Raw genomic sequence first — 11,142 nt, 5'->3', positions numbered from 1 at the left:
TCTATTCATAATAAAGTAAAAAAGTAATCTCATCTGATTCAGGAGAGAAATATGCACAGATGAAGCACCATTTACAAGTGAAAACAGTCCTAAACAAATATGTAAATCTATATATTTTGATGTAAGAGGATAACAGCGGATGGACGTTTTCTTGGGAGAAAGCATTATTAAGGATTGTTATTATACCTATATTTTGGTCAGAAGTGATGAATTGACATTAAAATGCCTTATTTATGGTTTTGCTTCTTACAAACACACAGCTTTTCACTTCACAATACATTCATTGATGGACTGGAGTCATGTGGATTACTTGTGGATTATTGTGATGCTTTTTTTTTTCATCAGATGTTTGCAGAGGATCCAAGTGATGTAACATCTAATTTCTTTGTTCAAAATTTCAAATTTGTTCTGAAAAAAAATTCCTCTACATCTTGGATGGTCTGAGGGTGAGTACATTTTCAGCAAATTTTCATTTTTGGGTTAACTATTTCCTTTGATCTATTTAAGATAAAGCAGCTGTTTTACTCTCACAACAGAAAGCAGTATGCAAACTAATAAAGTGTCTGTGGCAGTCGCCTTCTAGAAATCAACAGTATGACCTTTAAGTGAATTGCTATAACATTTACATTTATGCATTTAGCAGACGCTTTTATCCAAAGCGACTTACATTGCATTCAAGTTACAGTTTTTAAATTTTATCAGCTCTGTAAGGGTGCATAGAGCTTCAGTAGGCATCAGTTTTTGACCAATGTGGGCCAGACCTTTTTGTCATTTAGTTAAAGGTGTGACTATACAAGACAGCTGGCTAAAGAAAGAAGTGAAGACACAATCTTCACTTCATCCGAGTTTGAGCAAATTCAATCTGTTGTGCTTGAGCTGAGGTACGACTTCATTTCTGAGTTCATGCCCACAGCGTCACTTTAATTAACCTGTTCCATTCTCATTTTCTGAGCGGCTTTGCTATATTAAAATGAACCTCTCTGGAAATAGGAGACTGCGCACATATATTAATGAACTAATCAATGTGACATTATCAAGCATCTGTTTAGAAAGCAGGACATGGAGACGTTGTACCTGACGCTAATTTTTAAAGCTGCATTTTAGTTGGCAGTGTCATTAAATGTTTTCTAAATTGAGTGTTACTTATTACATTTAATGCGATTCAAAGCATATTAAGCAAATTAATTTGTGAAATATTAAAAAAACACACCAATGGTTGTTTTTTACAATAGAAATAGTAACTCATCTTTCAGTAAGTCTGAATAAAAAAAAAAGAAAGTAGAAGGAAAGAACTACGAAAAGTTTACTGTCTGCTTTAAATCTTGTGTTACCATAGCAACTGCCATTATACCCACATCCCCCATTTTTTTGTATCTCTCACTTTGATAAGCTCTAACTTTTAATAGTAACGAAACCAGATGACTGGTTGTTCAGTCTTGAAATTTAATCACTGTTTCACCTTGATTTCATTTATTTACTAAAACCAAACAACCATTCTTTTTTTGTTGACAATCTGAACACCAAAGAGAGCCTTTAAACTCAAAAAAGGCCCATCCATTGTTCATTCTGTCCTTTTTTTTTTTGTTCTATTTGCAGTGTTTAGAAGCACATGTCTAATTGACCATTATTCAATTTACTGCTATGGTTTTAGCTCTGAGTAATAGTACCATGAGTCATACAGTGCAGGGGTTGGCTGCTATCTTTCAATTGAAAGCATTTAAAGAAGCATCGGACAAAGGAAATTAAGAAAAGGACGTTGTGTTCTGCCCTCTTTAACTTAAAGATATTTTATAGCTTGTTATTGGTGACTTCACAAACTGCAAAAGTGAGTCAATTGTGTTAATCATATAATTCAGGGTTACTCATTCCTATTCTTTCCTGCGGAGTTTATTTCCATCCTGCAAAAATACTGGCGGCTTATTTCAGGTAAACCCAAAGATTTTGGTTAGTCTGTTCAGGTGCGTTTAATTAGTGAAATTAAAGTGACTCTCCTGGGGCAACCCTGGTTTGTCTTTGTCTACATTTGTGCTTGAGTTTTTGTAAGTTAGCAGACTCTTCATACAAAGTACACATATTATAGAGACATATTTGCTAGTTTGTTGTCTGAATGTCTTAGATTTGTTTATTACTGACCTGAAACAATTACTGTCTGAATGGTGTTAACGTCTGCAGCATTTGACGCAGCACATTTTGACCTTATCTGAAGAATTGTCTCAATCATTTTCATGCAGAAGGTTACAAACACATCAACACAATTCCCGTTGTCCTATGGGAGCCTAGTGACATTTATAAGAATGAACATCTGACTGTTATTCGGGAAGCAGAGTGAACATCTTTTATCCTCGGCAATGCAACAGTTCTTCCTAAATTGTAGCACTCCTCTGACGTTCTTGTGCTGCCCACGATAAGCCACAGTGATGTGTCTTTAATTGATGGGCAAGCATTAATCTGAGAATGATGGGAATTGCACCTGGGCAGGATGAGGCGACTGGGGTTAATTGATTTTAGGGGGCGGTTAGATAATTCCTGGCTTCTCTCTTCGGCTCTGACATTCAAGGGTTGTGAATTTCAGCATGGAGTAAAAGAGTGATTCAGAGCTTTTGTTCGAACTCGCTATATAGATCTGAATAAGATTGTACCAAAAACCAAAACGGATTGTATAAAAAGTAATGAAATTGTGACTGGACTGAGCAATTCATACAGTATGGTCATGATTAGTACAGTTTAGCCAATGCAATGGATTTCATCACTGATGAGGTAACTCAAATGAGCGATAAAACATCTTTCAACAGACCTGTTGCTATGGAAGCCTGTTTCTGTCTACAAACTTTACCTCTATCTATCTGTCTGTCTGACTGTCTGTTTATGGAGAAAAATCAAAGAATGACAAGGAATAAAGTTGCAATTCCTTGTTTTTAAAACATATTTCTATAGGTTGCTTCTAGTTAAATTCTACCAATTGGTTCTACCAAACATAAAACTAATATAAAAAAAACATGCATATAGAGTCCTCGAACATTTATGAAGTAATTGCTACTATTAAATTATGAATTTTGTTTGTAGTGTCAATTAGATTTATTATACCAAATGTACCGTTTTATGTACAGAATTTAGAGCTTGCTGTCTTTGCTAGAACTCCAAATGTAGTTTCTCCAAAGATATTTTCACATAAATCATGCAGGTTCCTGCTGCAAGTGAAAATGTCATTAGCCACCTTGATGGTATCCTGGCAGCTTAGGACAGGAATGTTAAGCAAGGCAATTATGCATAAATTTCCATTACTGCGGACCCTAAATGGCTCTTTCTGACTCTTGTCTGAATATCTGCATATATGACCGATTCTTTTTGATTTGTAATCAGGAGTTTCCTCCTTTGTTCTCCTTCAGTGATCTGGTTAATCATATCCTCTCAGTCACTGGTCATATCTTAGATTATATTTTCTGATGAGAGCTATATTATTCAAAACTATGAAAATACTCTGTGCTTTGAGTGATGGTTATTTTGGTGCACGTGGTTCAGATGTAGTGGCTTTAGCTACTGTCATGAAAATCGGCGAGTGCATGTCATTGCTTGAAACGTCATTGCTGACATGCTGCAGCAGATGCGATTTTTGCAAATTGGGATTCAAATTTTCCTGTTTGATTAAGTGATTGAAGTGAGTGTTAATTAACATAGGCGCTCACACACATCTGCTTACTTTCACATGCGCACACACAAACTACACACAGAGGTTTTAGTAATTATGAATCTGCTGGAGTCCGTCTAATGGGCACTGCTTTAGAATCTCATTCTCTCCTTTGTCTTTTCTTTATATTCAGTTTCACTTTGGCTCTTTATTTTTCTCTCAGACTTCTATCACCTTTTATACTAAGACTAAAACCTCTTCTGAGTTAAATGAATAATTTTTTTTTTTTACTAAAATTAAGGATTGCTGTCATTAGTTTTCTTATAAACAGTGAAAGTGCTGGTGTTGAATTCTAAAGCAGTGATTTTGCTTTGTTGAACCTAAAAAAACTGTTTCAATATATGCAATGCTTGGTAAGTCTGTTTTTCACCAATAGTATTGATTTTCCGATTGTATTTAGTTTAAACGTGATTCTTCATTTTCTTTTATTAGCATTTAGACTGACTACCATTGCTGGAGGCAGTTTTTAAGAAAGCTGTTGAAAAATCTCAATGCATTATTTTCCTTGATGATATATATTTTAAAACACATCTCAACAATTGGACATTGGAGAATAAAGTCCAAATTTGTGTGTGACATTACGAAGAAAGGATTCAGACCATGAAATGTTTTGTGCTAAAGAAACATTTATTATTATCAATGCTGAAATCAGTCTGTTGTGGAAACAGTATTTTGCAATATTGATTTGTATATACATTCTTATGTAAAACATATTAAACTATACAGTACAGTAAGTGGATGGGGGTGTTTTTCAGTACATCTTCACTACATTTTTTCAGTGATGTTTCACACAACTTCTTGTTGTTGAAATTCACTGGTTGTCAGCTTTTTTGGCTGTTTAGACTTTTCCACTTAATAGTCTAAAATCCTCTTACTCCAGTGAGTCGAATTCATGACTTGAGGTGAATAGAGGTGGAGTGTGTCATTTTTTGGATGCTAAAATCTACTGTCCTTGCTTAATTTGAGACAGCTACTGTATGTAAGCCATTTTAATTTGATATCTCCATAAAGTGTAAAGACTTATAAAAGGCACTGCAAAGAACCCTTCAAAGAGAATTGCACTGTTAGAACATCTACATTAATGGATTGTTTGCCAATTGAAATGTTTTTTTTTTTAAGCCTGATTGTGTAGTTATGGTCAGCGGGGGCTAACAGCGCAATTCTAACTAACTACTTGAGCTACATTTCCTCAACTAATGGAGGGGGATTTGGGGTTGTATTGTCTGTTTAACAACCAGTTCTTCTGAAGACCTTTTTGAAAACAATCCCTGTGTCCCAATTAGGAATGCAACAATACCATTTTTTCATAACCGATCTGATACTGAAATTATCTGCTAGGGGTGGGAATCTTCAGGCACTTCACGATCCGATCCGATTCCGATTGTGAGAGTCACGATCCGAGTCCAAATCAATTCTTGATCTACACATTTTTTTCCCCCCAATTAATTCTTCTGCTGTGCAAATACATCTTTACATTTGAACCACAATTGGCGTTTCTGTGCTTTTTGTTTATAGTTGGAATCTCTGTGTGTCAGTACTGCCTAAGCAAAGGTGTGAATCTTGGTTTCACAATTCAATTCAATTACGATTATCATTATCAACTCAATATCACGATGTGTGACATTCTCAGTTTTCAATATAACTGCTCATGGCTACATTTTCATATAAATTTTAAATCAAATTTATTTTGTGTAAAATGTACTTTATTTTTTTATTTATTATATAAGCAGGCTATTTTTTAAAACAATTGCTTATTTAAAATAAGTGTTTCTTAAGTATCCGAAAGTTTACAGACAATAGTTTTTAGGTTTTTCTTTTTTTCCTCTGCATTATTGCCATTTGATTATTACTGATGAGATCATAGACAGTGGCAGCTTTAACAGGCTGCATTCAGACTAATGCACGGATCTAATTCGATATATCAGATCTTTTGTCCTGTTCTAAAAACATAACTGACTGTGTGTTCATCAATTTCATATAAAAGTATTCGAAAACGCAAGTGCATTTAACCGCAGCCGCAATCGAGCTTCAACAAACAAACAAACACAAAGCGCACGTGAAAGTCTGTCAGTGCGCGAGTTTCGTGCATTTAATAGTACTGCATTCCAAACTGTATAAATGAAAGCATATCTAAAGTATAACACGGCGGGTGGAAGCACACACTGTAAAGCAATTTGCACGTGTCTCACAGCGCAAATTCTGTTCAATGAAGCCTCTAGCGGGCACATGTGCCATATGCGGGGAAAAAACAACCTCAGAATCAATTCTAAAATATTCAGAATTGATTCAGAATCGCAATGCATCGGAGAATCGATTTTTTTAAAAGTAATGACAGTGGCGTGACATACGGCCAAGTATGGTGACCCATACTCGGAATTCGTGCTCTGCATTTAACCCATCCAAAGTGCACACACACAGCAGTGAACACACACACACACACACCGTGAACACACACCCACGGCACCCGGGGAGCAGTTGGGGGTTCGGTGCCTTGCTCAAGGGCACCTCAGTCATAGTATTGAAGGTGGAGAGAGTGTTGGTTATTCACTCTCTCCCACCTACAATCCCTGCCGGACCCAAGACTCGAACCCACGACCTTCGGGTTACAAGTCCAACTCTCTATCCATTAGGCCACGACTGCCTCTCCCACCCCTAGTATCTGCCGATACGATCCGATACCAGCGCAGTTTTTTTTTTTAAAGTCTATAACATACTCTGGTTAAAATTGATCAATGGTAGTGTAAAAACACCTTTTTTTTACCCTGTCAAAATCAGTTCTGTTTTTAGCAAGCCATTCTAGTCCATGTTGCTTTAAATGCTAATGAGCTCTGCTGACCCCGCCCCTCTCTTCCGTGGGCAGTACTGTTTACTTTAGCAATGAAACTAGCTAACTAGCATGTTATTAGGAAAGGCAATTTGCAAAGATTCATAAAAAACCCTTATACTCACTCCTTCTGTAGATGAAGTTGGATCACAAAGGATTTGTACAAACACACATTTAGGCATATCGGGATCGGCGCATTCCCTTCAAAATGAAAGTAACGTTAATCCTCTGCATCTTCAGCGGCTCAGATGTCGGGAGTTAATGACAACTGCTATATTCATTTTTACATCCAACAACAAAACACCTCAATCGCTTAATTGGAGACATTCTTGTTTTCCCCTGCACCAGAGTCGACACAATGGTGGACTGATGACAGCTCACTCAGGGCGGGTCTAAGGTAAGACGGCCTTGTCAATCAACTATCGTAGGAGCGGCCTGTCTAGAACTATGTCATTCTGACAAGAATTTCAGAACAGCCTGATTTGCGAAAGGGGATTTTAAAAAGCCACTGGGTTTTTAAACCCACATTTATGTCCAAACAACTTGTAAAGTGAATTTTGCATCCGATGACCCCTTTAAATCAGTGTAGAATTTCTATACTTCTGTGTGTTGACTTGATCGTCACTCTTGTGTGTTGAACAATCTGCAAAATATAGACAACTTCATTTTAAAGAAAAATACCAAATGAAAAAATATAATCATAATATATGACTAAAATACTATTATAAACTAGCTTAGTGGATAATTCAGCAGCAAAATATACAAAATATATAAAGTCATGGGTGCACAATAATTTTATAAAATCTAAAAATTTAGTGAAACATTATTGGGGAACAAATAAAAGCTAATAAGTGTAGGACTAATTCTGGTAAAATGTTACACTGTCATGGGACGTTGTTGAAGCAATAGCGCACGAAGGAGTAAAGGTAAAGATTCTTTAATTCCAATTTGTAATCCATTTCATCAACTCGAAATCCGTTTAATAAACATCAATCCAGGACAAAGACTAAGGGAGAACTGAGGACTTATAAGAAAGAACCAAACAAAGGGAACTAATGAGATGATTAATACAACATGGGTGAACACAATGAAGGTGATTAAGTAATAATGAGAGCAGGAACCAAACCAAATAAGGGCAAACAGGAACTAAACAGGAACATACATGTTACAAACTCATTGCTCTTTGTATTGTTGTAAAAACAAGTAAATATATTTATATAAATATGTACTATAAAATTAAGACATTTCTTTTAAATGTATAGCACAGTAATGAAGATTTCAACATATGATAGATATAGGACAGCACAAGAAAGGCTATTAATAATCTTTCATTGTGCAAAATTAGTATAATACGAAAGGGTATGGCTCCAATACAGAGCAGCACAAAGCGCTTCTGCGCATCCTGTTTGCAGAATGATGCTCTTGAAGCAACACAGAGTCACAGTGCGCAGTGCCCCGCATAGAAAAGTTCATAGCACATCTTTTAACAGAGTTTCATCGTTTTGACTCTAGTAACCGAACACGACACGCAATTTGAATGCTGAATGATGACAGATGCATCGATGTGCCCTAAATATTATCTCGGATTAGACTGGCTGTATCCCAAATCATAGTATGTAGAAATGGAAATCTCAAAGTTACTTGGTATACCATTTTTGAAGGATTGATCTGTGCATGGTTTTGGGTAGCGATGAAATGTTGTCGACCCAGCCCTAATGATGATGTAACCATGCACTCATTTCCTGCATTTCATAGGTTTTGCATTCATTCCATTGTGAATACTGAAGCTGAACAAAAACTCCATAGAAAGATCCTCTGAGGCTGTGTCTCCTTGGTGATGGCCATGGACTTGACCCAGTCAGACAGTCATGGGAATCTGAAGAGTGCAAGAGTGACCTGGCCTTAACCGACTGCTTAACCTCCATAATATCACATTTCACCTCCCACGGGACTGTCAGGAATATAATGGCTATGTGTGTGTTTGTGTGTGTGTCTGCAGATAATGAAAACAGGTTTAATGTGTTTTTCAGAGAGTGTGTGTGTGTGTGTCACTCCAAGGGCGATAAACCCAGCGGTTTGTGTGTGTGTGTTGTGATGTTTCCCTCAAGCTACCTTCCAGGCTTTAGGTGCTATTATTAGAGATTTTGACCGTATTTTCTGAACTCTTATCAAACATAGCAATCAAACACAATCATACAAACTGCATCGCCACCATCACTTTCCTGCATGCATATGTAATTCCCCCAGTCAGTGCAGATCATGGGGTTCATAAACTCCTCACTGCTAGCCTCTGGATCTGGCCTGATGAAGCTTTCATCCGCTTCACTGACGCTGACCATTTGGTGAGTTAATTATAATACTATTCCTGTCTTTGTGTTTATTAAATGCAAAGTGATGAACAGAATAACAGATGTTTCTTTAATGACTCATTCGAATGGATGATTAAAATATGCATCAGATGTGTTTGTTGACACAGTGTGACTTGCTAAGATTTAATCCAATGAATGAACAAACCCCTCTTCGTCCACAGACCTGAACTTTTATATTTGAGCTGTATAATTTAACTTCTAATGTATTTGCCTCAGGCATTACATTTTTTTTTTTTTACAGAACACAGAATTGCATGAATACCAGTTAATTAACTATAATTGCTAGTTAGCTGTAAGTAAATTACTGAAGGCAATCATTAAATCTCAATTATGTTATTGGCCTCGTGGAAATGTTGTCTTTATATAGCATCTATAGATGCAAGCCACTACTATGAGGCTCAGTCTTACCCCTGGACATTTAAATTCATATGGTTTAGGTCCTTTTTCAATCAAACGACTAAAATGGGTAATCAAGGTCCTTGGTTTCACTTGAACAACTCAGCAAGAAGCTATTGGCAACTTTCAAATCAGTTCTTGTAAAAATGTGCATGATTTAATCCATAATGCATCGTGAGAGGATGTACAGGGGAAGAAGGGAAAATCGCAATTATGGTCCAAGTTTTGGCTCCTTCCTACTGGTCTTTTGGGTTGCTATGGAAACAATGAGGACTAATTGCTTGGATGCTGGGGATATCTTTTGAACAACCTATCAAGTTTGTGCGTGGGGGGGGTGTGTGTGTTTGTGAGCGCTAAACTCCTGACAATTTGACACCACTTGCCAAGGCTTATTTTAAACTAAAAGCGCAGTTGAGTAATACTGGAAGGAGGTAAATTTTGTTAATCTGTATAGTGCATCTGATCGCAGTTTTAAATGTCATGAGTAAATTACTTGCCTGAGATTAAAAATCAAGTTCCTGCCGCAGTGGAATGAGAACCATGTGTTCGTTTGCATGGACTGTACCTATGCTTGACTCAAAATCCAGACTGTTACTATGAAAACTTCTGCTTAATCTTATCAAATGATACAGGCTTGCAAACTAAGTAGGAGGAAAACTTAATAAAACAGACAACAAATCTGTAAATAGCTGTTATGGGCACACACAAACAGACGTTGCAATTTCTCTCTGTTTTGCAGGGTGTCAACCCAGTCGTAATTGTTTTCTCCCTGTAAGGAATTGGTATTCTTAGTCTCTTTCCTTCTGTCTGGAGCTGTACTGTCCTTGGAGTGAATTGAGAGAAGTTTCTATAAAAGACTGTTGCATTGTCTGTGCAGCACTGCCAATATAATCTACAGTAGTTTTATTAGGGGTTCAAGCACGCAGTGCTCAAACCCTATTGTAATTGTTAGGATTTTTATTATTATTCTTCTGCCATAAAACTGACCGTACAGACCAAACCGTAAGGCCTAGAAACTTAGAAATTTAGACCTAGTGCTCAGTTTGGGGATAATCTGACAAAGACTCAGCCCAATCGGCCAATAGGTGGCGCTACAGCGATCAAAAATGTGAAACTGCTCATAACTCCTAGACCGTTTGTCGTAGACTGAAGTGTCTTTTATAGGAATCATTGGCTCAATCAAAACAAAATGGGTATATTCGATTTTATTTCCGATATGCACATTTTTCCGCCATTTTTAAATTTGTCCAAAACCTACTTTTGCAAACTAGTCCTAGGTTTTTTGCCCGATTGGAACCAAACCAGTGCAGAAATATTCTCTGGACAGTGAAGATCAATAATTATCAAAAAAAAAAAAGTTGAACTTTCAAGGTGTGGCCAATTTTACTAAAATGGCTATAACTCTTGACCGGAATGAGATATCGTCACCAAACTCAGTACATATGTGTATGAACTTAATCTTTGGTCAAAAAATAAATAAATACGTAGCTCTGCCACTTGGTGGTGCTATAAGAGGGAAAAAACATAAAAACAGCTATAACTATGTGACCGTTGGTCTGATCGATTTGAAAATTGGTATGCAGTATCTTTGTCCAATGTGCCATAAGTGTCTATGAGGACATTGGCGTATCTAAAAAAACATGGCCGCCATCTGCCAATGAAGTTTGAGCACCTATTAAACAAGGTTAACGGAGGCTGATCGAAACAAAACTTGGTGGGCATGTTCGACTCATGGCCCTAAAGGTCTGTGAGAATTTTGAAAGAAATCAGCCACTAGTTGGCCCTAACGAGTTCTATGCCTCTGTAATCACGTGGTGTTTCACACATCATTGATATAATATGCATATAATTTGATAGATCTCCTCATA

This window comes from Barbus barbus, assembly GCF_936440315.1.
Source record: "Barbus barbus genome assembly, chromosome: 20".
NCBI lineage: Eukaryota > Metazoa > Chordata > Actinopteri > Cypriniformes > Cyprinidae > Barbus > Barbus barbus.
This window is presented reverse-complemented; position numbering follows the sequence as displayed.